This window comes from Bos grunniens, chromosome 21 (assembly GCF_055505025.1).
Source record: "Bos grunniens cultivar Pamir isolate PY7600 chromosome 21, Bosgru_T2T1.0, whole genome shotgun sequence".
Taxonomy (NCBI): domain Eukaryota; kingdom Metazoa; phylum Chordata; class Mammalia; order Artiodactyla; family Bovidae; genus Bos; species Bos grunniens.
In genome coordinates, this window is record NC_141185.1 from 26,883,217 (window position 1) to 26,908,823 (window position 25,607).

Sequence of the window (25,607 nt, forward strand, 5' to 3'; positions counted from 1 at the left end):
TCATACTCAATAGTGAAAAGCTAAAAAATTTTCCTTTAACATCAGGAACAAGACAAGGATGCTCACTTTTACCACTTTCATTCAACACAATACTGGAAGTCCTAGCCAAAACAATTAGGCAAGAAAATAAAAACAACCCAAATTGAAAAGGAAGAAGTAAAATTGTCTCTATTTTCTAATCATATATCATACATAGAGAAGCCTAAAGATACCACCAAAATCCACTGATACTAATAGCAAAAATCAATGTACAAAAATCAGTTGTGTTTAATATATACTAATAAGTGATTCAAAAAATGAAGAAAACCCCATTTTCAACAGCACTAAAAAAGAGGAATATTAAAATTCAATAGCATTAAAAATTGCTCAGGAGTAAATTTTACCAAGGAGGTAAAAGATTTATATGTTGAAAACTATAGCACTGATGAAAGAAAGTAAAAACAACATAAATAAATAGAAATATATTTCATATTTATGGACTGAAAGAATTAACACAGTTAAAATGCCCCAACTACCCAAAGTTCTCTAGAGATTCAGTGTAGTCCCTATCAAAATTCCAATGACATTTTTCACAGAAACAGAAAGAAGAATCCTAAAATGTCTGTATAACCACAAACTATCTGGAATAGCCAAAACAATCTTGGGAAATAAGAATGAAACTGCAAGTATCACACTTCCTGATTTCAAACTATATTACAAAGCTACAGGAATCAAAGCAGTATGTCATTGGCATAAAAACAGATGCATACCCATGCATAACAGATGTAAACCCATGCATATATATATACATATATAGGCAAAGTAATTTTCAACAAAAGGAACCAAAATATACAATGGGCAAAGGAGAGCCTCAAAATGCTGGGAAAATTGGATAGCCAAATACAAAAGAATGAAATCTATCTTACACCAAATATAAAAACCAACTTAAAATAATTGAAGAATGCCCAAATTTAAGCTCTGAAACCATAAAACTCCTAAAAAAAAAAAAAAAAGAGTAAACTCCTTGACATTAGTCTTAGCAATGATTTTTTGGATTTGATACCAAAAGGAAAGGCAACAAAAGCAAAAATAGGCAAGCAGAATTACATCAAACTAAAAAGCTTCTGTACAAATGAAACCATCAACAAGATGAAAAGTCAACCTACAGAATGGGAGAAAATATTCACAAACCACATATCTCATAAGGAATTAATATCGAAGATATACAAGGAACTCATATATCTCAAAAGCAAAAATAAATAAACAAGCTAGACAAAGTAAACAAAAATTGTAAGTCAATTATACTCTAATAAAAAGATTTTTTAAATGGGTACAGGACCTGAAGAAACATTTTTTTCCAAAGACGACATACAACTGGCCCATAGGTATATGAAAATGTGCTCAACCTCACTGATCATCAGATCAGATCAGATCAAATCAGTCACTCAGTCGTGTCCAACTCTTTGCGATCCCATGAATCGCAGCACGCCAGGCCTCCCTGTCCATCACCAACTCCCGGAGTTCACTCAGACTCACGTCCATCGAGTCAGTGATGCCATCCAGCCATCTCATCCCCTGTCGTCCCCTTCTCCTCCTGCCCCCAATCCCTCCCAGCATCAGAGTCTTTTCCAATGAGTCGACTCTTCGCATGAGGTGGCCAAAGTACTGGAGTTTCAGCTTTAGCATCATTCCTTCCAAAGAAATCCCAAGGGAAATGCAAATCAAAACCACAGTAAGATATCACTTCATGCCTGTTAGAATGGTTATTCTCAAAGAGATGAGACATGAATTCTGATGAGGTTATGGAAAATAAAAAATAAAAAAACCAGAACACGTGTACACTGCTGGTGATAATGTAACTTGGTACACTGGTAACTATGGAAAACAGTACAAAAGCTCCTCAAAAAATTAAAAATAGAACTACCATACAGGTAGTTCTGGGTATTTACTCATAGGAAATAAGATCATTATCTCAAAGGGATACTTGTACTCTAATGTTCATGACAGCATGATAGCCAAAATATGGAAACAATATAACAATATAAACATCCCCTGGTAGATGAATGAATAAAAGAAAGTGTGATATACATTATACACACACAAACACAAAATTAATTATGTGAGATGATGAATCTGTTCATTCACTCTTTTAACAATGTCTACAGAAATCAAATTACCACATTGAAAAAGTTAAATATCTTAAAAAATTTGTCAATTAAAAGTGAATAAAAGTTGGGAAAAAATTACATTTAAAAAAGGAAAGAACCAGTAACACAAGCAGATCCAAACACTCAGATTATCTCAAGGCTGGCTTGCAGTCCTGGGGCTTGGTATCCTGTCCCAAGGTCAGACAAGAGAAGGGACAAGATTTACAAAAGTCACTGGAAGTTGGCAGCACCTGGGCCAAGTTCTCAAAAGACACACTTATCCTTGGGCAAATCTTTTCCCAAGGCAGCCTGAAACTGTGGAGCTGAAGAAAAGAACCATCAAGAAGAGTGTACTGACTATGTTTTTAACTTATTTGGTTATCTTCCAGCACACAGTAGAAGTAAATGCAACTTGTTGAAGGGACAAGTAAATGTCAAATCCTTCACAGCAATGAAAGAAGTGAGCAAGAATGACCGGCTCCAGATCACGTAGGCCTGGAATGACCAAGAACCACAGAACACAAGTTGGCTTACTTCATTTCAATATGAGTCATGAGCACTCCTGTGGGTCCAGTGCTAGGCTCAGTGTTTTCCAGCATTAAAGTGAATTATATGTGTAGGTTTTGTCCACTGAAAACTTGTAATCTAGTCTACGGTGGTTATAATCCAGTCACTGGGAAATAATTATTTAAATATAAGAAGTATACTTTAAGTGGTTTGCATCTTAAACTATTTTGAACACTTTTAGTTAGTGAGATAAACTCCAGAGGAATATGTCAATAAGTTCTATTTTACCTTCATGAAGAATTATAAAGGCATGTAAAAAAAAGATTAATTTCATGGTTGAGTTTTCATAAGCATTTGGAGCACCTACAAAATCTTTCAACTCATACAAACATAGCTCTTCCCTATTTTTAATTCTCTTTCTATATTTTGATAAGAGGACAGCACAACAGATGTCTACGGGCCTCTCATAAGTCAAGACCCACAAAGGCACCTTAAAGTGCATTAAATTTCAAAAATCTTCTATCTGTATATATTCACTTAATATATTCTCATTTGCACATTTGTGTAGTAAAATTCACACCATAAAATATATAGAAAGTACAATGAGCTGGAAGCAATATATTCCAGTATTCTTAATACCCCAGGAATAGGCTGACCTTGGTATGCTCAGATTCCCCCAAAGTCTTAAAAATTATACAATGTGAATTGTGGCATTTAATTTATTTTATTCTATATGCTTTAAAATGCAACCATTGATTTTTCAAAGCCTTTGGGCAATATACAATAGCAGATTTCATAAACTACAGGGTAAAAATGACAAAGTCATAATAACAAATGTCAAGCTGGCAATTACCCATCCCAAACAATTCTTTGCCTTTCTAAGTCAGATATTACAAACGTGTCTCTTTTGGACAGAAAATTAGGGAGAATTTTTAAACCCACCAACTTTCCTAACAGCCCTCTGATATTTATCTCTGAAGATGATCAATAAGATATGTTGACAATACCCAAGATATGAATGCAAATATCTTTACTGACTAAAGTACTAAGGATCTGTAACACACTAGACTCCTTAACAGTGTTTTGCAGAAATATTTGAGATTCCCTTGGGGAGTCCTTCAAACCCACACTAGATGATGAGACAGAGAGTCTAGACATATCTTTGCCATGCATTGGCTAAATGACCTTGATCAAATCACTTAACCTTTATGAGTCTCAGTTTTCTTCTCTCATCTATGAAATGAGGGGATTAGGACAGACATATACTAGGCATACAGTAACATATCAAATACATGGTAGTCATTTAAGTGTAGTTTTTTAAATTATTGTTTTTAGTTCAATGAAATGACAATTATATCTGAGATGGGAAAACACTCACTTTGGCTTAATGTTGAGGACTCTTATGGGTAGGTTTTGGTAGAGCACATAGAACGTATACCAATTCCCTCCTCAGTTTGAATTATCCCATTTCAGACTCTAAGAAAAAGGAGGAAATTTGGGTCTAGCAATTCATATTTCTAAAGCTGTTGAAATGGTCCCCGTGTCCACAAATTAAAACACATCCTGTCATTGGTGTCTATCAGATATAAAAAAAGGAAACCATGCATTTAACTCATCCTTTATATTGTTTAAACAGGTAGGCCTCTTTAATTTCAGAATGAGATAAAAATGAGCTTTAAGAATGGGAAATGCAATGCCTTCTCAAAATAAAGCATCACATTTTGCTATCAATCCCCTGATGTTAGTCTCTGAAACACAATTTAATTGATGGTATAGGCTAAGTAAACACATGTGGGTATATGTATGTATGTACATGTCTCTCAAATGTCATACTTTTTAAAATGCTTTTAATAAAGGAAATAATAGAGTGTGTCAGGAGAAGGCAATGGCACCCCACTCCAGTACTCTTGCCTGGAAAATCCCATGGATGGAGGAGCCTGGTAGGCTGCAGTCCATGGGGTCGCTAAGAGTCAGACACGACTGAGCGACTTCACTTTCACGCACTGGAGAAGGAAATGGCAACCCACTCCAGTGTTCTTGCCTGGAGAATCCCAGGGATGGGGGAGCCTGGTGGGCTGCCATCTATGGGGTCGCACAGAGTTGGACATGACTGAAGCGACTTAGCAGCAGCAGAGTGTGTCAAACAAACCATCAGAAAACCAATATAGGTTCTACTTTAAAAATATGGATTGAAATATTTCAAGTAAATAATAATGAAAGTCGCTACAGATTAGAGCCGTCACAGACTCAGGCTCCAGAGCCACACAACTCAGCTTTGCATCCTGGCTCCATGATTTACTTTGAGTGTATTATAATATTTCTGTTCTTCACTTTTCTCAAGTATAGAAAAACAGTACTTCACTACTAGAACCACGATGAGAATTAAATGAGTGAATGCATGTAAAGCACCTAAAACAGAGTCCAGTGCAATAAATACTAGCTTTTACTTTATTTGCTATTACAAACTGAAAAAAAAGTTCTAATGCCTCACTCTTAGTAAGTATCACAGAAAAAGTTAAATTTATTACCATACAAAAAAGATTATAACATCTGAAGGCAGAAAACTATATTGTAAAAGATGAGGAAAAGATAACTCCCTAAGAAAATTCTGGATTTCCCAGGTGGTTCAGCAGTAAAGAATCCACCTACCAATCCAAGGAGATACAGGTTTGATCCCTGGGTCAGCAAGATCCCCTAGAAAAAGGAAATGGCAACTCATTCCAATATTCTTGCCTGGGAAATCCCATGGACACAGGAGCCTAGAGGGCTACAGTCTCATGGGGTTGCAAAGAATTGGACATGGCTTAGCAAATAAAACAAGAAAACTCTACAGAACAGGTCATACTACTACTAAACCTAAAAATAAGTAGTATCAACTTCCATACTTATTAAATCTACTTTATGGTTCTTTGAAACAAGGCCAGACCAATGAATTCAGTGACAAAATTTAGGTTTGTAGTGCAGAAACCCGAATTGCTAGAATAATCCTAGCATCCAGCTTGAGATCACCCTTGTGACCTCCTTTCCTGTACAGATGCCAGTCACAGGGCTCTGCTTGGGTGAACATCTCCTCATTAGAGAGACTCCTTTGAAGCAGACACTAGAGAGGGGTTCCTGCTTCTGGGAAGACAGTAGAGATCTGCAGAATGCTCCCCACTGGTGGTGGTGGTAATGCTGATGGTAGCTATAAAAGCCCTTACTCTGTGCCTGCCACTCTAAACTCTGCCATATTAACTCCAGAAATATAGCCAATTATTGAGAGAAACTTGAGGAGACAAACTCTGGGGACAAAGGATGAGAACAGAAGTAGGGATTAGGCTGCATGCTGCAGTCAGAGGCTTTCGACCCTGGATCTCTGAGGGACTCCCCAAGCAGACAGAACAGAGAGCCCTGATGAGGTAAGGCAGCACAGGGCAGGCCATGGTGGAGGCTGAAGGCTGGAAAAAGGATAAGAAGGGAAGAGGGATAAATCGGATGACTGGGACTGACGTATACACACTGCTATATATAAAATAGATAACTAATAAGAACCCACTGTATAGCACAGGGAACTCTACTCAGTACTCTGTAATGATCTATATGGCAAAAGAATCTAAAAAAGAGTGGATATACGGACATGAATTTGAACAAACTCCAAGAGATAGTGAAAGACAGGGAAGCCTGGCACGCTGCAATCCATGGGGTTGCACAGAGTCAGACACAAACTTAGCAACTGAATAATGATAAATATCTGTATGTATAACTGATCCACTGTGCTGTACACCAAACTAACACAATATTGTAAATCAACTATGTTTCAATAAAATTTTTTTTTAAAAGGAAATGAACATTTGTTTAGTTCCTTCTATCATTCATGCTTCTTGTGTGAAAGTTTTCTGAAACAAAGGAGACAAAGAGGTCAGGAGAGGGAGTTTTATAAATCTCATTCATTTCTCAAATATTCCTATTATCCCTTCAGACACTAACTGTTCTAATTAAATCTACCTCTTCTAGTAAAATCTATTTAAATCATTCCTGCGTGTGTGTGTGTGTTTGTGTATACAGGCCATTAATAATCCAAACAACATCACTGTGTGTGTGTGTGTTCAGTCACTTAGTTGTGTCCAACTCTTTGTGACCTTGTGGACTGTAATCCACCAGGCTCCTCTGTCTATGAAATTTTCCAGGCAAGAATATTGGAGTGGGTTGCCATGCCTTCCTCCAGGGGATCTCCCCGATCCAGGGATCAAACCTGCATCTCCTGCATCTTTTGAATTGCAGGTGCAGTCTTTACCACCATTGGGCTTTATCAAGAAAGCCCAATAACACTATGGTGTACAAAGTTAAATGGAAATATTCAGGTTCATTTTCTTTAAAAAAAACTCTCATCTGGATTATGTCTCTCAAATCAATTGCCTTTTAAATGTTTTTAATAAACCATACTACATTATTTTCATTAAGAAAACAATTTTCTTGGGGTATTTGCTTTATAAACTCAAAAATTTTATTGTGTTGAGGAATCTCTAAATTGCTTAAAAATCTGTAACAAAATGCCATGAATGATTGTGTAAAAGCAAGAACAGGAAATGTTTTACTGTTATTAAACATGTCCAAGGTAACAATTTTAACATTTCATTCTGATTTGATTGAAATCACTTAAATTGTGTGTCTACCTAATTTCAATGAATCAAGGTGAAAATATGACCTTTCAGGTCCTGGCATGCTGCTCAATCAATCAACTTTATCATGCTCTGCATGTAATCCATCTGGTTGTATATTGAACTTGAAGGAAATCTAAAACAATGGTGCAAAAAACTGTACTCCCTACACATACAATTGATTGAACTCCCTACACATATTTCTTGGCTTATGAAACACAATCTGTCTTTATAATTTAACGAAGAGACAACCAACAGAGAATTAGGCAAAAAGTTTCTCCTAGGATTAATTTCTATTTACACCAGCTAGGAGGATGATAGCAGGGCAGAGATACCAACACTGTGAAGGGCTTCACACATGCTGCTTCCTAAAAGAAAAGCTGCCCTGCTTCAACTTGTTAAAAAACTGTTCTCTTTACTTGTATCTTTGGAATGCAACTGGCTTAAAACAAAGCAGAGGACAGACTCATTCTGAAAGCCAACCCCTTTCCTGTCAAACGACTACAAGGTAGTTTAATTTCCACTCCGAGTGAGCTGAACCTTGTACGCCATTGCTACTGCTAAGTCACTTCAGTCGTGTCCGACTCTGTGCGACCCCAGAGACAGCAGCCCACCAGGCCCTGCCGTCCCTGGGATTCTCCAGGCAATAACACTGGAGTGGGTTGCCATTTCCTCCTCCAATGCATGAAAGTGAAAAGGGAAAGTGAAGTCGCTCAGTCGTATCCGACTCTTACTGACCCCATGGACTGCAGCCCACCAGGCTCCTCTGTCCATGGGATTTTCCAGGCAAGAGTACTGAAGTGGGGTGCCATTGCCTTCTCCGTGTACACCATTACCTTTTACCAATTAGAGCACATTTCTCAAACTTCTCCCCTTGCTCTCAGGGCAGGTAAGGCCTCCTCAGGATTGTTGCTAAGCCCAAGAGCCAAGAATTCCTATAATAAGACAGATACTGCCACTATTTCCCAGGACTGCTTTAGGATAAAATGATGTCTGAATTTCAAATTCCATTATTTTAGGACAGAAATAAAAGTACGTAACTTCTTACAGGGGAAAACTGCATTGGAAGAAAATTACTCTGACACACAAAATAGTTATGTCACACTTGGTATTATGATGATCTGAAGAGTTAACAAGCCAGTTATTTAGCAGGTTTAAACTCTGAATACCTAAAAGTCAAAATACTACTTTGATTTAAAGTGAAGAAACTGCTTAAAACAGTTTTAAAATGCAGTGAGTAGTGTGTATATAAAAATAAACATTTTTTAAACTGGCACAATTGTTCTTTTAAGAGTTATTACCTTAAATACAATGGATATATCTCACTATGAGTGACAAAAGTTGGTTGAGTATGTAAGAAAGCCTAATATAATCTTTGTCCCCAATTCCTAACACCAATTTGACAATCAGAATAACTTATTCAGTGTGTCTAGTACTCCTTCAAGGAAGGAAAAAAGGGATTTAAAATTAAACGCTTAAGATTGCCAGTTTTTCTTGAAGTAATATTCAATTAAGTTCAATTAATATATTTTATTGAGCAAATATGACCAAGATAGGAAGAGGAATCAATATTTCTGCCTACAGAGAATAGTAGGAAAAACCTTCATGGATGAAGGAGCTTCTTAGCACTAAGATAAACAGAAAAATAGCAAGGTGATAGCCCAAAGGAAAAGAAAAATATAGGGAAAGGTATACAGGAGGCTGATGGCAGATGTGGGCTTCGCAGGTGGCACTATTGGTAAAGAATCTGCCTGCCAATGCAGGAGATGCCAGAGACACGGGTTTGATTCCTGGGTCAGGAAGATCCCTTCGAATAGGAAATGGCAACCACTCCAGCATTCTTGCCTGGAAAATTCCATGGGCAGAGGAGCCCAGCCAGCCACAGTCCCTGGGGCAGATATATTTATACTAATCATATTTGGCAAAGGTATTTGTACTATTTTTCTTTATGCTTAAAAGAGGAATAACAGTATCCACCCTTTGAAGATAAAGAGCAATAGGTTTTCAAAACACTAAAAAATCTAAAGGGCTATAAGAACATAAACAGAGGATTATCATTATAAGTAAACCTGAACCAATTTTACTCAACAAGCAAATATAGCTGTTGTCAGTTTTTGTTTTTTTTTTTTAAGAAAAATGACCCAAAAAAGGAAGTTGGTTAGAATTATGATTGAAAGAAGAGCCAGAGGAAGAGCTTAGGGAGATTAGATGAATATATGGTATATACAGACAGGAAAGGAGGCAGGCCAAGATAAGCTGTTATTGGTCAGAAATAGAAAATAATAAACCTGAAATTTAATGCAGATAAAATATCAATTGAAAGTTGAGATGTTACAGAGAATGGCCTGTTAATGATAATTCTCAAATTTCAAGTCTAAGTGATTGAATGAATAGTAGTAGAAAACTGAAGAAGCAATTTAATTTGGGAGAAAAGATCAACTTAATTTGAGCCCTGCTGCTCAATATACAAGTGTGTGGTTAGATTTATCATAACTCCAGGGCAAGATGGGGACTCGAATAGCAATTTAGAAATACAGGAGCAAACTTGAATTCTGGCTGATCATAAAAAATAGTTGACCAGGTAGAAAGGATTTCTTCTTCTAAAGATGTGTTTAGCTCATTTAAGTATATGCCAACAAATCACAACCAGATGTTCAAAAATCCAAATTCAATCTCTCAAGGTAGAAACATAAGATTCTAAGGATCTTGTCACATTAAAAAACTAAGGTTATTCCTTAGGGAAAAGCAGTAGTTGGAACAGAGAGATGTGAAAGTCAGACCCCGGTCATTGGAAAGAATTTTTATATGTGGGAGGTAAGCTATGCACTGAGGGTCCCAGGGCCAACAAAACAACTGTGTGTGCAATTGGCTTTTGATTTTCATTTGGTTTAGTCACTCTGTGTCCCTCTGTGGAGGATCCCCTTACTATTCTGTGTGTGCTCACTTGTTCCCGTATCTCACTGAGTCAAGCAGATTCATCACTTGGTTTCATGGTTCATTAAGTTGCTACTTCTTATTTTTATATTTTAAATTTATAACTAAGAACAGCTTATTATTTATCTTTGTGTTTTAAAATAAATACATTGTTGTGGTCAAACTGGGTTTTATCTGATTATAAAGTTGGAATTTTCGACATTTGATATGGCACCAGGAATCTGTCAGGGATAGACAGAGTTTCATGTCCTGACTTATCACTTCTTTCCCCCTTCACTATTGGGAGACTTTACTTTTTAAACAATTGGTATTTTTTTAAATTAGAGGATAATTGCTTAACAATATTGTGTTGGTCTTTGCCATACATTAACACGAATCAGTCATTGGTGTACATGTGTCCCCTCCCTCCTGAGACTCTCTCCCACCTCCCACCCCATCCCATCCTTCTCGATTGTCACAGAGTACCAGATGTGAGCTCCCTGCATCATACAGCAAATTTCCGCTGGCTATCTAATTTTGCATATAGTAATATATATGCTGCAATGGTACTCTCTCAATTTGTCCCACTATTTCCTTCCCCACTGTGTCCAAAAGTCTCTTCTCTACATCTGCATCTCCACTGCTGCCCTGCAGATAGGTTAATCAGTACCATCTTTCTAGATCCCATATATCTGTGTTAATATACCATATTTGGCTTTTCTCTTTCTGACTTACTTCACTCTGCATAATAACTTCTAGGTTCATCCGCCTTATAAGGATTGAGTCAAATGCATTCCTTTTTATGGCTGAGTAATATTCCACTGCGTATGTGTACCACAGCCTCTTTATCTCTTCACCTGTTAATGGACATCTAAGTTGCTTCCATGTCCTGGCTACTGTCAACGGTGCTATGGCAAACACTCAGGTTTGATTCTTTTTTGATTATGGTATTCTTAGGGTATATACTGGGCATATATCTTGAGTCTTTACTTTAAAAAATAAAAGACAAAAATAAAGTTATTTTCCATATTATTTGCATTCACAGTATTTCTCCCTCTAAATATTTCTTGAGTGTTGTATATCACCTGTGTTCACATGAATTATCGAGGTGACTGTGAATATTAAGTATGACTATAATTCATGCTTGTGTTTGCCTATTCCTCTGCTTAAGAATAGCTAGAAGGAATAAAGAGAAGCACTTAAAAATATTTTGAAGTAAAATCATCCAGAGAATGACTATATTTCTCTTCTATGGGTGAGCCAAGAATATGGTGGGTAGTTTAATTTGTGAACCATTTTATGAACTGGATATTTAGGAATGAGCAGTCATAGGTATCTTTTTATTGTACTCTTCTACAAAGTAAAATTAAGTAAAAAATGAAAAAAAGGAAATATAATCAGAATTGGTGCATAGAAGATACTGAAATAGGAATGATGAGGCTCCAACTCTGAGCCAGAAGGTAGAAAGACAGCATTAACCGCAAATTGATAGAAATACCAGATCCCCATACCACAGGCAATGTTTTCCTGAATATAAGAGAACCAGAGATGTCTAAGGGAAAGAAGGTAGGTGTTTTCCTTAATTCAATCAAGATTTGGAAGACATATAAATGAAGTAGGGAGGAAATATGAGATAGATCCATGAAGGCCTCGGGCATGAGATGAGATGAGGTCAGCATGTCCTTTTATGATCAGGTTGAGCCCTTTGAATACTCACAACATTCAATGTAGTTAACTGTATACATTTTATATCAATGTAAAGTATAATTCTAATCAACCACTGGAGAGATTTTCCACTTTTGGTTTCTCATTATCTTGCCTACAGTATACCAAAGAGAAAGGACAAAAGGCCAGATATGAAAGCTAGTCCTAAAACATAATACCAGGTCTACTGCAAATTTTTACCACTTCCTAATAAGAATTTAGTATGTTATTAAGCCAAGTGGCTTAACTTTCTTGATTTCCTAAGTACCTTAACAAGAGCAAAAATAAAAATTGAGTTGATTGTTCTCAACTTTCTTTACTTCACTACTCTCAGGAAGTCCCAATCTAAACACGATTCATATTATATTTCTGCTGAAATTTCTGTTGTTCAGTCACTCAGTTGTGTTCAACTTTTTGCAACCTCGTGTACTACAGCATGCCAGGCCTCCCTGTCCTTCACCATCTCCCAGAGCTTGCTCAAACTCATGTCCATTGAGTCGGTGATGCCATCCAACCATCTCAACCTCTGTCATCCCCTTCTCCTCCTACCTTCAATCTTTCTCAGCATCAGGGTCTCTCCAATGAGTCAGCTCTTTGCAACAGGTCGCCAAAGAATCAGAGCTTCAGCTTCAGCATCAACCCCTCCAATGAATATTCAGGATTGATTTCCTTTAAGAATTGACTGGTTGGATCTCCTTGCAGTCCAAGGGATTCTCAAGAGTCTTCTCCAACACCACAGTTCAACAGCATCAATTCTTTGGCACTCAGCCTTCTTTATGGTCCAACTTCCACATCCATATGTGACTGCTGGAAAAACCATAGCTTTGACTAGATGGACCTTTGTTGGTGAAGTAATGTCTCTGCTTTTTAATCCACTGCCTAGACTTGACATAGCTTTTCTTCCAAGAAGCAAGCATCTTTTAGTCTTGTGACTGCAGTCACCATCTGCAGTGATTTTCAAGCCCAAGAAAATAAAGGCTGTCACTATTTCCACTATTTCCCCAGCCATTTGCCATTGAAGTGATGGGACTAGATGCCATAATCTTTGTTTTTTGAATGTTGAGCTTTAAGCCAGCTTTTTCACCCTCATCTTTCATTTGCATCAGAGGCTCTTTAGTTCCTCTTCACTTTTTCTGCCATAAGGGTGGTGTCATCTACGTATCTGAGGTTATTGATATTTCTCCTGGAAATCTTGATTCCAGCTTGTGCTTCATCCAGCCTGGCATTTCACATGATGTACTGTGCATATAAGTTAAATAAGCAGGGTGACAATATACAGCCTTGACGTACTCCTTTCCCTATTTGGAACCAGTCTGTTGTTCCATGTACGGTCCTAACTGTTGCTTCTTGACCTGCATATAGCCTTCTCAGAAGGCAGGTAAGGTGGTCTGGTATTCCCATCATTTTAAGAATTTCCCAGCTTGTTGTGATCCACACAGTCAAAGGCTTTAGCATAGTCAATGAAGCAGAAGTAGATGTTTTTCTGGTATTCTCTTACTGTTTCTATGATCCAGTGGATGTTGGCAATTTGATCTCTGGTTCCTCTGCCTTTTCTAAATCTGCTGCAATTAGGAAGTACTAAAAATGTGGCTAAATTTCCCATGATGTCATCTCCTTATAACAATCCAAAAATGTAATCAAGTAAAGTATATTCCAAAGTGACTTCTTTATGATTGGTGGTAGTTTACTTGCTAAGTCATATCAGACTCTTGTGACCCATGGACTATAGCCCTCCTGGCTCCTCTGTCCATGGGGTCTACAGGCAAGAACACTGGAGTGTGTTGCCATTTCCTTCTACAGGGGAATCTTCCTGACCCAGGGATTGAACCTGGGTCTCCTGTACTGCAGGCAGGTCTTTACCAACTGAGCTACCAGACAAGCCCTTTATGATTACTGGCATATAATCTACCCTTGAAAAAAGATTGTGGCATTTTTTTTTTCTTTGTAATTTAATAGAAAAAAATCATCAAAAGATGAAATGGCACTTTTATTGTTGGAGTATGCAAATGAGAGTAACTTCTTCAGCTGTGATAAGCCAGTTTTCCCTAGAGTGACCAGTTAAAGGAAGATTGTGGAAGAGTCACATTCAATGTAATGAACAGAAAATGTTTTGAGAACTTAAATTTTCCTTATACCATTCAATATTTTCAAAATTGATCTACTTCCGTGGCATAGTTTATTATTCGCTTGAACGGTAAACAATCCCATCAGCACACTTGTACATAGACATAGTTTTTAGTCAAATAAGGAATAGATTCAATCCTTAGACTTACTGGATACAAGTATTTTACCAGAGGGAAGAGGAAACTGAACTTAAAGAAGATTAGGATAAACTGGAGAGCAAGGCCCAGGGTCTAGAGAAAACAGGAGTGAGCAAAAGAGGTGAGGGTTGAGGCATGCAGATACAGCCACAGGTATGGGAGTAGGAAGCTGCAGAAGTTCATGCCTGGCATCTCAGTATCTGGAGGAGATGGAAGGAAGGAAGTAGGTGGTCCCTTGGAGAAGGAGGAATGCGGCTAGATGGATGAGAGGTATGAGGAAAGAGGTCATGTTTGGGGGCACTACCCAGAAGGACAGAGAGAAAGTTAACTAGGAACATATGGAAGGATCTCAAGCCCTATGATACAAACCAGCAGTATTCGAGACTCCATTTGAAAAGGAATCTGTCTACAAACTCAAGTTCACGCCTTCAACCCTCTGTGTCACCTTCCCTTCCAGGAATCTTCTTTCTTGTCTATAAAATGGGACAATGACTAAATGATTTCTGCAAAACATCCAGTGCCAGATTTCTATAATTTTTGTTTTACATTTCACTCAGTCTTTCAAAATACAATCTAGAGAGTGCCAGACTCTACAGTAAAATCATGCTAGAAAAAATTAAAGCCAAAATTATTGGATAATGAACTAATACTTAAGTCCAAATTAAATGACATTTGATTATGAGGTAACTTAAGATATAGATGAACAGAAAGGCATTCTTTTGTTTTTCTAGAGCAGGAAACTGCCCACATTTTCTGCAAAGGGCCAGAGGGTGAATGCTTATTTCCAGGTTTATGTTTTTCTAAAACAAACAGAAAAATAATGTCCAGTATGAAGCAAAACAAAAATCTGTTTTGAAAGGGTCTCACTGGATTACATCCTAATTCATCACAAAATTAAGAGTCAACTGAAATTAATAATATTTGGGGTAGATCTTAAAATCTAATTAGTAGAATTACTAGTAACTCACCATTTCTTAGATTTAAATTGGGCCTTGTTACTATTCATAATTTATGAAAACAAAATCAATCAAAATAATTACAATCCATTCCAAATGAGTGAAATTATTTATTTATACTCTCCCCTCAGAAGAGAGAAAGAAACTTTTTCTATAATTAAATGCATTGCTTATTAAAGCAATTTCCATGGTCAAAATGGATAAGGTTTTGTTGTTAAATTTATTGAAATTTACTTAAATTGTGACTAGACAGATGTTAAATGGTTAAATGTAAATCTACAAACAAATAATATAATAGACTATTGTTTCTTGATTTAAAGAAAACAGGAAATCTACTTTTTATGAATAATTTTAAATTTAGAAAACTATTGATTTCTACAACACAGATTTACCTCAACAGTTTTTTTCTAGTTACCCTTCGAGCCTGAAGAGAAACTCTAAAGGCATCATATTTTCTTTACAATGAACAATAACTCAATTTACTGGCTTGAAACTTCATAAACCATAGAAATGAAACCCTCTCCTGATGTGTTAATCAGTCAACCACAGATTCTCAGTGAATGCTATCGAGTTGCTGGCACCTAGGGAGAGACGTTGCACAGGGCGCTGTGGAAGGACGAGACAAAGACGTCACCTGTGACTGACCTTCCAAGACTAAAGCTAGAACATCGTCAGAAATTCACAATGGAAAGTGCTTATCTGTAGCAGGGTAAGATGAGGCTAAGTCACTCATATCGCACTTTGGAATCTGAGAGAGCTGGCTCAAAAACTATGATCATGGGAAAAAAGGAAACTAACAGCCCACTTGGCAATTGACGCTATGGCAAAAGAAATATGCTGTAAATGATTTCCCAGCATCCCTCCAGTTCAAATATTCCATGATTTAGAAACATTTTAGTCAGGTTGATCTGGTTCCTACCGTGATTGTTATGACAGTACTGGTCATTCATTTCTCGATATATTATTTTACAAAAGAGATGTAGATTAAATGAGCATGGATAGTTTTACAGATGTTGACATGCTTCCAAATTTTCACTATGCTTAGAAGTAACACCTATGCACAATGCTAACAGGAATATCTTCTGATAATCAATTGAGGTAGACATTGTGTTCACATACTACCCAAATTACAGTCAAACTAAAGACAAGACTTAGGCAATTTCAAAACAGGGTTATTTTCAAAGTTCCCATGTTAACTGTAGCATACTAGGTTTGGGAAAAAAACATATCTATTACTGCACAAGAACAAGGTCAAAAGCATGCTTCCTATTCATAGAAGCTTTTGGCTGGCTCTCCATTCCAAATTTTCCTGGCCAACATATCTTTAATATTTTTCCAGAAATGGGGGAAAAGAAAGACAGGATCAGTCTGCAACTGGTTTCCTGTAGAAAGTCCTCTAATGTTCCCAGAAAGATTATAGCATCTCCTGACATAGTCCATAAATATACATTTCCACAGGTTTTCACAATGACTTATATCCCAGACTAAGAGTTTTGCTCATATATTTGACATTTAGGAAGTATAACCAAGTTCTGAGTCATTTCACATTTGATAATTCCTCCAGAACTCTGATCAATGAAAAATGTCACTGATTATGTAGCCTCCTCATTCTTTGTTGTTTTCCATTGTTTGCCTAGCTGCCTTTTTGTATTTTTCAAAATTATTTTACTATAGAACTTTTTAATGGCTTTTATAACTGGTTTTCTTTATAGAGATAGGACTAGGGAGGCAGCTCTATGGAAAATTGAAATAGAAGGGAGGAGCCCCAGTTAGGATTCAGCACCATCTGGATGAGAAAACAATGGTGAATCAAATAAAGCAGAGAGGGGACTTCCCTGGTGGTCCAGTGGTTAAGAGTCTGCCTTGCAATGCAGAGGTCATGGGTTTGATCCCTGGTTGGGAAACTAAGATTCCACATGCCATGGGACAACAAAGCCTGCGTGCCACAACTACTGAGCCCACGGAACTCAACCAGAGAGTCTGTGTGCTGCAGTGAAAGATCCACGTGGCACAATGAAGATCACAGGTGTCGCAACTAAGACCCAGGGCAGCCTAAGCAAATAACCAAATACTAACAAACAAACAAACAAAACCCCAAATAAAGCAGATGGGTTAGAGGTGGAGGAGGGCAGACCCAACCAACCTGATGAGAGTGAACAAGAGAGACAGAACTTGAGGGTTACTTGCTGGTTTCTGCCGGGGTACCTAGGTGAATGGAGATTACTTTCATGGAGGTGGCAAACACGAGACAAAAAGTCAGTTTTAGATGATAGTGAGTTTAGCATTGGTCATTTTGAGCTTAAGAGGTCTATGGTAAATCAAGGCACACTGGCAGTTAGAGGGCTGAACAGGTGGACTTAGAACTCCAGGCAGAAACGTAAGGCAGAAGTAGAGAACAGCCAGGAGCAGTTGGGTAGCAGGTAAAACAACGGAAGAGAATAAGAACACCCAGCCTAAGTGTGCAAGAGTAAGAGGAAGGTGGGAAATGTTTATATTTAAAAGGCAGATGGAACAAATACATCCTGCAAAGGAGCATAATGAGCGACTCATCATGGAGATGAAAACCAGGAAAAACTGATGATCTGAGGCCAGAGGGGATAAGTACCAAGAAGGAAATGATAAACAGGGTTAAAGCGGGCAGAGCAGACAACAAAAATTAGGGCAAAGAAACACATTGGAAATGGAACTCAAGAAATCTGATTACACTAGAAAATCAATCCTGGTGAGCTGCTTCTCATAATGAGAAGGTAATCTGCCCTCTAAAAACTAACTTGTTCAAGAGTAACATCATCTAAAAATCACAGGCTTGAGAATCAACTAGATCTGGGTTTGAATTATAATCCCCCAGTTACTAGCTATGTTTGAATAGAAAAGCTATCTAATTGCTCCATGCCTCAGTCGCCTTATCTCTAAAGACGGATAAGAAATAACTGTACAATGGTTATTTGCATATTAAATTAAGGCAGACAACAAATAATATATAAAAATACCTAGTGCATTGTCTGGCACAGAATAGTCACTCAATACATCAGGAACCTTGTTAGATACACATATGCGCACATTATATACATATCAGTCAAACCACCGAGGGAAGATTTCCACCGAATCTTCATTTATCTACCTAATTTGAGTATCATCCTAAAATGAATGAAAGCTGTATCTGAATAACTTTCAGGCTGACAGGAAATAAAATCAGCTCTTTTAGAAATGTAGTCTTATAGGCTACATACACCCTGATTCCTTGAAAGACTTCATACATCTCACAAGGATGAACATTTGCTTACAGAGACTAGATAAAGCACACCAGCGTGTCACAGGCTTAAATACAATAGAAATAGATATTAACCTAATGAGATTATTGTTTAAAATAGAGGAACAAATACTCATCTAGCAATAAGCTTTTCCCTTTAATTATGAAGCTGGGACATAGAAAAAAGTAGCCAAAAGCATTCAAATAAGCTATAATGTGCTTGAGGCTCAAGAACTAAAAGAAGTTATTCATTTCCCCTCAAAAGTAAGAGAGAACACAGCAGAAAGTTCTAAAATTTAAATTTAAAATGCAGGCTAAAACCCTGTATTGGTATTAGATTACTTCATGGAACTGCTGTTCCATGTGATCAAAGAAAACATAATTAAGAGAATATTAAAACAGAGCAGGGATATATTGTTTTGTGATTTAATACATCTTAAAGGCTGTTAAGTTACAGTAAAGATTTCTTTAACACATGTTCTGAGATAATCTTTGTTACATAACATACCTGATTTGAAAGTATGCTATATATACTACAAGAAAAAAAAAAATGAAATATACAGATAGCCAACAGGGACCTACTGTATAGCATAGGTAACTCTGCTCAATGTTATGTGGCAACCTGAATGGGAAAGGAGTGTGGGGGAGAATGGATATGTGTATATGTATGGCTGAGTCCCTCTACTGTCTACCTAAACTATTGTATTGTTAATCAGCTATACTCCAACAAGAAATAAAAAGTAAAAAAAGAAAAATACAAAGGTATGGAAAATAAAGACTTGGCTTAAGGATGCAGATAAACCATGCATAAAAAGTTCATCAGAGCATCTACGGCTCCCACTATATAAGGTAGCCAAGTGGCTATAGTTAGACCCAAAGCAGACATCAGCAGGCAACACAGTTTCTTCAGAAAATGCACCTTTTGCCATGTTTGATTTCTGTATATGAAGGCACATCCACTGTACCCTAAGCAATACACAGTTCTGCAAATACACAGTATTAATTTTGTTTTATTCACCTGACCCTCAACTTATTCGCAGTGAAACAGAAAGGACACTCTGAGAAAAATGAAGTTTGTATAGGAAAAGAAAAAGGGAAATGGCCAAGAGAAGAATCACACTGAGTAGTATTGATAAGCAAGATTGATGGCTTCAGATTTCTCTTTGTGTTTACCGACAAAAGGCAGCATGCAGTAGCAGGCTCAGCTCGTTCCAGTGAAAAATGAAGGAGGGTTAGTAGACTGCCTACCTCCAAAAAATACTTTCTCAAACACCAGCTATCTTTTGCCAGTCTAATATCTTCTGTGTCCATTGGACTATAGTCTATCTTTGGAAACACAATTAGAATCTATGCCTTTTCTGATAAATACATGTATATGCTTATGTTATTTGCTTCAAGAATAACAAGGCCTTCTGAATAAGGGTAGATGATCGTGGAAGATATTATCCATAGTATTTATGCAACCAAGTATGTATACAAATTTGTGGATAGGCAAAAATATCCACATCCAAGTAGCTGGTATCACTAAACATTCATAGCCTTCAAAGACTGAAAAATGAGCATCCACAAAACAAAATAGGAGGGAAAAAAATAGAAGAGGCCCATTCATAACCACAATCAAGCATGAATAATTACCAATTTTGAATGTAAAGATCATTCAAATAAATGTAACTGATGGATCATCCACATAGGGTGCAAGTCAAAGTAAAGAGACAGTCCACTTTAGAAAGTGTCTAGTGAATTGATTTAACAAGTTTAATGCGAGCATCAGTGTGGGGCTATTACTGATCGTAAGCTTTACTGATGTTATTTGTTCGCTTGGAAAAATACCGCTCTTTGGAATGAGCACATTAAGGCTAAAATTGCAGAGAAAACCCTATTACAACTTTATTGCTGGCAAATTGGAACCAAACCTTGTCTGTATATCAATTACTTAGAGTTACCACAGAGATAAATCCTTTTTTTTTTTTTTTTGTTTTGTATAGGCTCAATCTCAAAGACAGTGATGAGAAACTCCTTATTATACCCTACCAACATCACTAGGTTTTCTTAGCAATTTCAAGAAATTGTCAATTAAGTTCTTTTTATTAGGTTCCAAAAGCTGTTAAGTCAAACACAAATCTATCATAAGACTTGTAACAGCATGTGATTTAGGCACATTTCAATGCCTCCTTCCTTCATTATCTACCTACCCCAATGTGACTGCAAAGTTCGAGTAAAGTAAAGGAATTTCTTCTTGATTATGTTAGGCTCACAGAAATTTGGAGTAAGTGGCCACTCATTGTATCAAATACTCTATTGAACTCCCATTTTTATTAAAGGCAGAGGGAGGGGGCAATAAAAGTTACATATATGTGTATATATATATGTGTGTGTGTGTATATGTGTGTATACATACACATGTGCATGTGTACATACATATATATATATAAAGCATAGGTTTGCTTCCAAACTTATTACAATGGAGGAAACGGTTTTGATGCAGTTACACAGAGTAGTAGCCACTCAAAAAGCTTAAGGATTTTTAAAACAGTACTACAAATGTGTTCATTTTTTGCTGATTTCACTTTTGAACTCTGAGATCATTAAAAAAAAAAATCAAGTCATCCCCATGACAATGGATGACAACACGGCCCTTGTACAGCAGCAGGCATCACGGGAACATGTAAGTGGTTGTCCTTCTTACTCCCTGAGCTAAGAAAGGGTAAATGCTTTGAAAGGACAATCCCACAGGTCCCCAGGAAGAAGGAAAGAGTTAGTACCATTGAAAGAGCAAAACAATCAAGGTGCATAGGGTCAGCCCAGGAAGCAGCTGCTCCTTTGACCTTCTAGGCAGACAAATGAGGCTTAATAAGAAAGGAAGACAAAAATGGCACATAATTCTAATGAATAAATATGGCCCAATGCTATTCAGGAGCCTCTCACTGGAGGCATTCCATGACATTCACATTTCAGTTGAGAATTTATTTTTTTTTAAGGAATTAAAATGGAATAAAGACCATGAGAACCCAACTGAAGAATGCTCTGTACTTTAGTTTGATTCTTTGAAGAAATTGTGACAATTGCCTTCATTTTTTTAAAAAGGCAAAAAGTAATAAACACTTTTTACATAATCTTAAATCCCCTGCTCAACTTTCTAAATAAAAATGAATACTGTTCAAATCTTCCAAATCTTTTTTAGTCTCTAGATAAATATTTAAGTTTAACTTATTTCCCAAGAAGTGTCACTTAGCAATTTGACTTTGATTCTTGGGATTGTAAACTACCAGGGTCAATTGCTTACACCACGTATGTTCAAAGACAAGCAGTTCTGGAAACCCAGTTCCAGAAGCAGAACTTCCCAACCCAGAAACAGGGGTCAAAGAATAATGGGAAGAAAACACGCATGCCACATGGAAAGGGCAACACCTGCAGAATTCCGAAAGGCATCTACTGTACTCCCGGACTTTTATTGCTATGGTTTGGTAAGAATTCTCACTTTGTAGTTAGGTTTCCACAGCATTTTCGCTATAGCCTGACTACTTGGTCACAGGCTAATGGCATCTGAAGAGGAAGAAGGTCAAAGCTATCATTATGGTGGTGACAACCAATCACAGTGGGAAAAAATAAGTTTTATTTATTACTCTTAATACAAGAAACCTTTACTGTGGAATATAATTGCACTGTCACTACACACCAGAGATTTTTAATCCCCAATCATTTCAACATATTTTACAGTTCATTACCTTCCCAGCTAGTACTGCAGGAAGGACTCTCCTGAGCCTATACAAAAGCATTAAAAAGTCTACTATTTTTACACTCATATTTCAGCCACGCAAAATACTGAATAGAGAATTTAAAAGAGCTTAAAAACTTGTATATTTCAAATGAACACTGGAAAGGAAATATACATCTCAGGATCAATTTAAAATCCTTCCACTAAAGATTAGAACACCTGAAATTATGAATTGTGGAAAGAAACTGGGGCTGTGAAACATACAGGTTAGAATTTTAAATTGGTTTTTGACAACCAACATGGCAGTGTCCGGACTAAACAAGACAGACTACACACCTTTTGCTTGCAGAATACATACAGCACTGCAGTGGATATGAAGTTATGTTACCTTTAGGAAGAGATTACCTGCTATGATTCTCGTAAGTTCTAATAAGTGTCATTGTGAAAAGGTAAGCAGTTGTATCACTGAATTTTGTTCAGTAAAAACCTATCGCTGACAGTCGTTTTTCACACACTGGAGTTCATGCATCTTGCCCTGCCTGGGTGGAATTCAGACTTCATCAGAATTGCACCCTGACAGAAGTTGTCTACTTATCTAAACTATATCATGAAAATTTAACCCACCTTCAAACCACTTCTGGTTCTGCAAATTCTGCTCTTCTGGATGTGGGTGATCTTTGCAGGTCCATCATGAATTTGAGAGCAGGCATTAAGGTGAACTTACATTCGCTATAGCTCTTACTGAGTAAACTGTACTTATTGAGGATAATTTCCACAAAACAATAATAAAAATGGCTCTTGGCAAATAGGTTTTAATTAAAAATAATTCCACAGTTTCTACAAGCATCCTTCTAAAAACCCTTCTTCTCATTAATGAAAAATGTTTGAAGTTAAATTGTTTAATTTCAAACTTGAGTATGGCTTTTTACTTGGAAATTGTGACAAATGCATAATAGAATGTAGCCATTTTATCAACTTGTAGTGAATGTGTCCCCAAAGTAGCAAGAATTTAAAGGGAAAACCTGCTTCAATGCAAATGCCATACTGTTACTACATGTTGCAATTGCTGGAATTATAAAGAGTTTCCACTGTTGGCATTTTTTTTTCTAAGGAAACCAGTGTGACTATTTAAAAATAAATGAGTCCAAAGCCTTCTCCTTATTTTTGAATAAAGGAAAAATACCATTCCTGACATTTTTAAGGATCTCATGAGAAGAAAAATAGTGTAAAACAAGGAGCAATGCCCTCTACTCATAATGAGCTATCTGAGCTACTAAAGGTTCAGGTGGTTTCCGTACAGAATTGACATCTGAAATTCCTCTGTATCTGCAAATGTATTTAAAAGAGAAAATATAATTAAAATTAGAAATAAATGATTTCACCAAGTGAACACAGGTAATAATGGGAAGGGTGAAAAATAAGCAGTAAAATATGGACCCTTTTAAAAATTTTAGAATATAGAGAAACTTGCACAAATACAGCTCTAGGAATTTCTCCCTTAACCCACTATTTCATTAGCAAATCTTAGATTACTGAATCTATGATTCCAGGAATAATGTGTTCCCTTCCAAAAACTGGAACACATGAGCAGACCAAGATTGGAGCAAGTACTCTGGTGATAAGAATCAAAGCTCTGAAGGTAAGTGAGCAGGGAGGCCCCACCAGAAGTCAGATGCTGTGTGCTGCCCCCATTCAGGTCACCTCAGGTGGTCCTCACCGTAATCTTCTGAGGCGGCCTGAGTAGTCTCAGTTACACAGACAGAGAGATCGAGACTCAGAGCATTTCATAAGTGCGCCCAAGGTCACAAAGCTGGTTAGTGACAAAAGCAAGCTCCGATCTCAGGCCGGGTCACTTCTGAATTCAAGTTCTAGCTTCCAACTATAAAGCTGCTGAAGGGAAAAATAATAAAACCTAAATGGCAAGATATGTTTTTGTCTGCTTATTTGTGAACAAGCTAGATTTTTTGGAAGGAAAGCTATGACAAATCTAGAAAGCAAACATTACTTTGCTGACAATGGTTCATATAGTCAAAGCTATGGTTTTTTCATTATTCAGGTATGGATGTGAGAGTTGGACCATAAAAAAAGCTGAATGCCAAAGAATTGATGCTTTTGAACTATGGTGCTGAAGACTCTTGAGAGCCCCTTGGACTACAAGGAGATCTAACCTAGGAGTCAATCCTGAAAGAAATCAACTCTGAATATTCACTGAAAGGACTGATGCTGAAGTTCTAACACTTTGGCCACGTGATGGAAAGAGCCGACTCACTGGAAAAGATCCTGATGCTGGGAAAGATTGAGGGAAGGAGGAGAAGGCAGTGACAGAGGACCAGATGGCTGGATGGCATCATTGACTCGATGGACATAAATGTGAGCAAACTCTGGGAGATAGTGAAGGACAGGGAAGCCTGGCATACTGCAATCCATGGGCTTGCAAAGAGTTAGACATGACTGAACGACTGAACAATAACAACAAATTGATAACTTAGAGTTAAAACGTGATTTGGTGTTAAGACTACACTGGCTACAAAGCTTGAAGCTATGACTTGTCCAACCATTTCTTTAAAAATTAAAAATTATCTCTCAGAGCATGAGGTCATTTTGGGATTCTTCACTAACACCGTGTCAGGAAAATGTTTACTTTGACAGCACAACCAGACAGGGCCTACAAGAAACTGTACTGGGTCCTCACAGCAGCCTGTTTCGCTCTAAAAAATTTAAATCCTGTTTGGAAACTGCTCACTGTCAAATTTAAGAACATTTTTTATGAATGATTGGGAGTGGACAGAGGATACTCATCTCATGTTTCTCAGTCTGGTATCTTACTCCTGGAAGAAATTTACATTATGAATCATTTCAAAGTACCCCACTTTCAGCAGGCTACTTTAAAAGAATATAGTATCTTGGCAACAGACATCCCCTATTGCAAAACCAGCTCAGAGGTACATATCTGGTTTTTGAGGGGAGCAGGGAAAAGCATCAGCTTGGAAAGAGAAGTTAGGTCAAACACTTAACAGAATATAAGTGAAGTATTCTCAATCTGGAAATTGATTATCTGGTAGTGAATTGTGGTTCTTCTAACTGGCTAGTTCTGGACCATCAGGATTAAATGAGATAATCCATGGTACCCTTAATGCAAGTTGGCACAGGTTTAGTTTAGTAATATTAGTTTATTACAGGTTTAGTAATATTAGTTATCATTATTCTCAAATCAGACTGATAATTATAGCTTTCTAGTAAATTTCTAATGTAAACTCTGAATCAGGTAGTCTGACTGAAAGCAAAAGTCACTCAGTTGTTTCTGACTCTTTGCAACCCCATGGACTATACAGTCCACGGAATTTTCCAGGCCAGAATACTGGAGTGGGTAACCTTTCCCTTGTCCAGGGGATCTCCTCAGCCCAGGGATCAAACTCGGGTCTCCTGCATTGAGGCGGATTCTTTGCCAGCTGAGCCGCAAGGGAAGCCCAATAACACTGGAGTGGGTAGCCTATCCCTTCTCCAGTGCCTCTTTCCAACCCAGGAATCAAACAGGGGT

General features: G+C 37.3%; 1 protein-coding gene across 4 annotated transcripts in view; it reads right to left on the reverse strand.

The window, feature by feature from the left end:
* The window catches only part of NPAS3 (neuronal PAS domain protein 3), a 958,674-nt gene that overhangs the window by 589,737 nt on the left and 343,330 nt on the right, over positions 1–25,607 (reverse strand). The gene's annotated exons all lie outside the window — the stretch shown is intronic.